The 5,613-nt window shown below is 39.4% G+C and overlaps 1 pseudogene; it reads left to right on the top strand.

Moving 5' to 3' along the window:
• Positions 1-3,446: 3,446 nt before the first annotated feature.
• On the top strand, positions 3,447-5,346 carry LOC145881548 (mitochondrial import receptor subunit TOM5 homolog; annotated as a pseudogene).
• The last annotated feature ends 267 nt before the right edge of the window (positions 5,347-5,613 follow it).

The following is a 5,613-nucleotide window of genomic DNA, read 5'->3' as shown; positions in this document are numbered from 1 at the left end:
TTTATATACAGAGGAAGAGGACTGGAACCTGCTGTCAGAATATCTCTCTCAGCCTGAGGAGCAGGCAGACCAACTTCCCAAATAGGGGAGAACCACTCAAAACCCACTAGCTCTAGTTAATAACACAGCATAGTAGGCTATTGGTTGACAGACTGCCGCTGATCACATCACCGCCAGCCAGGGACGTCACTAGACATTAATGATTAGGGGGGCTAAGTCTCTTTTAGGGGGTCTGGCATACTCCCTCCGGTCCGTTTATTGTTAGCTAGCAGTCTCAAGCCACAGAAGTAGCTAACGTTAACTTAAACGTTGCATGTACACTAGATAGTGGTAAACTGCTGAGGCCGCCCATTGTGACTCGCTTGTGGGCGTGCTGGCAGCATATGGCAGCATATTTGATTGTGCGTCAAGAATTCAGCACAGCAAGTTTGTATGAAGATCTGGTTATTAAAGGGGTACATAGTTCAATAGTAATATCCTCTAAAACGCTCTGGTGACTAACAAACTGCTGCCCTGTTTCCAATTATCCACATGGCTTGCAGAACCTATTCAACTAAGTAAATACATTACAAAAATGTTTAAAAAACGATGTATTATTAGCTAACTAGCTACAGTGCAGGCTAACACAAATTAGCTGCTAAATTAACTAGCTAGTTAGCTATCTTGCCAACGTTATATACTGTATAGATAGCTAGCCAAGTGAATTAAATATCACCAGCTTCCTAACATCATATTAGCTCGGTATCTTGATGTATTTATCACTGTAAAAAACTAACTCCAAATGCATTTGTAGGTAGCTAGCTAACAGCCTTGGAGGGTGAAACGATAGCAGCCCCAACTGTCAAAGTGAGAGAGTAGACTATTCTGGATAGGGAAGGTACTTTTGTGTAGTTCCTGTCCCTAGAAGTGAGGATGGAGATAATAGTAACATTATATTCAGTACGGTATAATTTGACTATAATGAAGTCTGTTTCTTGTGAGGTTTTCGGTGCTCAGATAAAGAGAGCTGTGAAAGCCTGTCTACATATGAAGAGGTCCCAATGAAGAGCAGTGGTTCTCGCTTTAACTACCTTATTTTCTCAATAACAGTCTCTCCTTCACTTCATCCCTCTCCCCTTCTCCCTAAATCCTCTAGGTTATATCAGCTGTGTCGGTGAACCCCTCCTGCATCTGAACTGGCTACATAGGGGGCACAGCATGATCAGATTTGAGAGGTCACTTGGTCAGGTCAACAGGAAGTATTATTAAAGAGATGCTTGACATTGAAATACAGATAGGTCAGTTTTGCATTTCACCTCCTGATTGATGTTAGAATAAAAAATAAAAACGAGGCTTAAATATGCTCTCTCTCTCTCTCTCCATCTGTCTCTCGTCTGCAGATATGTTTTGATGTGAGAGGATGCCAACCCCCAGTCCCATCATCGCCACCTCACCTGCTTTTAAGAACCTTTGGGCCGACGAGAGACACTATTGTGTAATTGTGATGAACTGAGAGAATATTTAGGTAGCACTGTGATTCATTAATCATGTGCTGCCTTCCCTGCTCCTGTGTGCTTACCTCTTTCCCTTTCTGTCTTTTACACCTCTTTCTTCCTCTGTTTTTATAATGCACAACACATGTGCATTGAAGTACAGATTGAACTTGTATTTATAACACTTGGATAAATGAGCTTTTCAATAAAGCATTTCACATTCTCTACTGATTGAAATGAAGTCTCATTTGATGAAATACTACACCTATCCTGTGTTCATCAGATCATCTACTTTGTGCATGACACAAGTAATTTTTGTTTACAGACAGATTATTTCACTTATAATTCACTGTATCACAATTCCAGTGAGTCAAGTTTACATACACTAAGTTGACTGTGCCTTTAAACAGCTTGGAAAATTACAGAAAATTATGTCATGGCTTTATAAGCTTATGATATGCTAATTGACATAATTTGAGTCAATTGGAGATGTACCTGTGGATGTATTTCAAGGCCTACCTTCAAACTCAGTACCTCTGTGCTTGACATCATGGGAAAATCAAAAGAAATCAGCCAATACCTCAGAAATAAATTGTAGATATCCACAAGTCTTGTTCATCCTTGGGAGCAATTTCCAAATGCTTGAAGGTACCACATTCATCTGTACAAGCAATAGTATGCAAGTATAAACAACATGGGACCACGCAGCCGTCATTCCGCTCAGGAAGAAAACACATTCTGTCTCCTAGAGATTAACATTGGTGCGAAAGTGCAAATCAATCCCAGAACAGCAAAGGACCTTGTGAAGATGCTGGAGGAAACAGGTACAAAATTATCTATATTCACAGTAAAACGAGTCCTATATCAACATAACCTGAAAGGTCGCTCAGCAAGGAAGAAGCCACTGCTCCAAAACCGCCATAAAAAAGCCAGACTATGGTTTGCAACTGCACATGGGGACAAAGATTGTACTTTTTGGAGAAATGTCCTCTGGTCTGATGAATCAAAAATAGAACTGTTTGGCCATAATGACTAGAGGTCGACCGATTATGATTTTTCAACACCAATACCGATTATTGGAGGACCCAAAAAAGCCAATACCGATTAATTGGCCGTTTTTTATATATATTTGTAATAATGACAATTACAACAATACTGAATGAACACTTTTATTTTAACTTAATATAATACATCAATCAAATCAATTTAGTCTCAAATAAATAATGAAACATGTTCAATTTGGGTTAAATAATGCAAAAACAAAGTGTTTTGGAGAAGAAAGTAAAAGTGCAATATGTGCCAGCCTAATCTCAGGAATTGATAGGCTTGAAGTCATAAACAGCACAATGCTTGAAGCACAGCGAAGAGCTGCCTTGTAAATGCAGGAAAGTGCTGTTTGAATGAATGCTTACGAGCCTGCTGCTGCCTACCACTGCTCAGTCAGGCTGCTCTATCAAATATCAAATCAAAGAGTTAATTATAATATAATAACACATAGAAATACGAGCCTTAGGTCGTTAATATGGTCAATTCCGGAAACTATAATTTAGAAAACAAAACGTTTATTCTTTCAGTGAAATATGGAACCGTTCAATATTTCATGTAACGGGTGGCATCCCTAAGTCTAAATATTCCTGTTACATTGCACAACCTTCAATGTTATGTCATAATTATGTACAATTCTGGCAAATGAATTACGGTCTTTATTAGGAAGAAATGGTCTTCACACAGTTCGCAACTTGTCAGGCTGCCCAAACTGCTGCATATACCCTGACTCTGCTTGCACAGAACGTAAGAGAAGTGACACAATTTCCCTAGTTAAAAGAAATTCATGTTAGCAGGCAATATTAACTAAATATGCAGGTTTAAAAATATGTAATTGTGTATTGATATTAAAGACAGGCATTGATGTTTATGGTTAAACCCCCTAAAATAGGCCTAGCGACGTCCCTGCCACCAGCTAATTAACTAAAGATGCTGAAAATTGAGAGACTCGGGCCGAAGATGGACCCGGAAGAGATGAAGAGGAAGATGTGGTGTCATCGGTCAGGAACTTTCTCCTCTATGTCTCCCTGCTCCGAGTCAGTAAGTATTGGACCAGAAGCTAGTCGGGTTTCCCTATGATGTCAACTGTGTAGCCCGGCAGGTCCCAGATCTGTTTGTGTTTTTGCCCAGAGTCATGTATTCATATCTAAATACATGGCTCTGCTTTGGTCTATTCCATTGATATTGTCAAACTGAACATTACATTGAACATGTGAGTCATTTAGCAGACGCTCTTATCCAGACAGACTTACAGTAGTGAGTGGATACATTTTCATACGTTGCATTGGCAGGACAATTCCATTAGTAGTAGGGAGGAGAGCAGAAACAGCCTAACACCTACGCTGATACTGTGTAACCTGTCTGCAGTCAACTATCCATCCCGACTGAAGTGAAGGCCTTATTACAGAATGACAACACCTTCTCTTTCGTCGGCATGGCAACCTGTAAACATGTCAGTCGTGTCACAATGTTGCACAACAGCAGCAGAACATTCCATGGAGGGTCATTGTATCATTACACAGTGTCACTGTCAATTCTACTGTATTGGTACATGTGGTATTACAATACATTAGAAGATCTGTAGACGGCAGCATTGAAACAATTTCCAACACATAGTCAACTAGCAACCTGCTTTGTTTCAGTGCTGTTTAAATATCCCAATTATTTTATTCTGCTGTTAGAGGCCATCAGTAGAGACAGTCAGGAAAATAGTATTTTTTCTGTCAAACCATGGGAAGTGTGTCTATATAGGTAAGTACATATACAATTAGGATTTTACTTTAAGGTTAAATGTACTGTAACTGTCTAGTTGTGAAGAGAATCTAAATATGTTGTTTATTGATCTCCTCTCCATTCTAGCACCATACGTTCTGTTGTTTACTGATCTCCTCTCCATTCTAGCACCATACGTTCTGTTGTTTACTGATCTCCTCTCCATTCTAGCACCATACGTTCTGTTGTTTACTGATCTCCTCTCCATTCTAGCACCATACGTTCTGTTGTTTACTGATCTCCTCTCCATTCTAGCACCATACGTTCTGTTGTTTACTGATCTCCTCTCCATTCTAGCACCATATGTTCTTCAGAAGCTGGTCAGCATGTGAATAGAATCCATCTTCTCTCACCCTCTCCCCACAAGACCTACATCACACAAGATGCTTCAGAATAACAACAACAACAAGCTGGTGAAGTTGCTACCCAACAGGAACAGCCATGACAACAACAACAAGCTGGTGAAGTTGCTACCCAACAGGAACAGCCATGACAACAACAACAACAACAAGCTGGTGAAGTTGCTACCCAACAGGAACAACCATGACAACAACAACAAGCTGGTGAAGTTGCTACCTAACAGGAACAACCATGACAACAACAACAAGCTGGTAGATGCTTCTAGAAAAAACAATCAATTTGGAAACATTATGAAAAAATTAATGTCTCCACCATGGATGTTTAAGTTATATAGTCTACCAAGTGTTAATGTCTCCACCATGGATGTTTAAGTTATATAGTCTACCAAGTGTTAATGTCACCAGCATGGATGTTTAAGTTATATAGTCTACCAAGTGTTAATGTCTCCACCATGGATGTTTAAGTTATATAGTCTACCAAGTGTTAATGTCTCCACCATGGATGTTTAAGTTATATAGTCTACCAAGTGTTAATGTCTCCACCATGGATGTTTAAGTTATATAGTCTACCAAGTGTTAATGTCTCCACCATGGATGTTTAAGTTATATAGTCTACCAAGTGTTAATGTCTCCACCATGGATGTTTAAGTTATATAGTCTACCAAGTGTTAATGTCTCCACCATGGATGTTTAAGTTATATATTTTCTGTCAAACCATGGGAAGTGTGTCTATATAGGTAAGTACATATACAATTAGGATTTTACTTTAAGGTCAAATGTACTGTAAATGTCTAGTTGTGAAGAGAATCTAAATATGTTGTTTACTGACCTCCTCCCCTCTCCATTCTAGCACCATACGTTCTGTTGTTTACTGACCTCCTCCCCTCTCCATTCTAGCACCATACGTTCTGTTGTTTACTGATCTCCTCTCCATTCTAGCACCATACGTTCTGTTGTTTACTGAT

The sequence above is a fragment of the Salmo salar genome, chromosome 08, assembly GCF_965601325.2.
Source record: "Salmo salar chromosome 08, fSalSal1, whole genome shotgun sequence".
NCBI lineage: Eukaryota > Metazoa > Chordata > Actinopteri > Salmoniformes > Salmonidae > Salmo > Salmo salar.
This window is presented reverse-complemented; position numbering and strand designations above follow the sequence as displayed.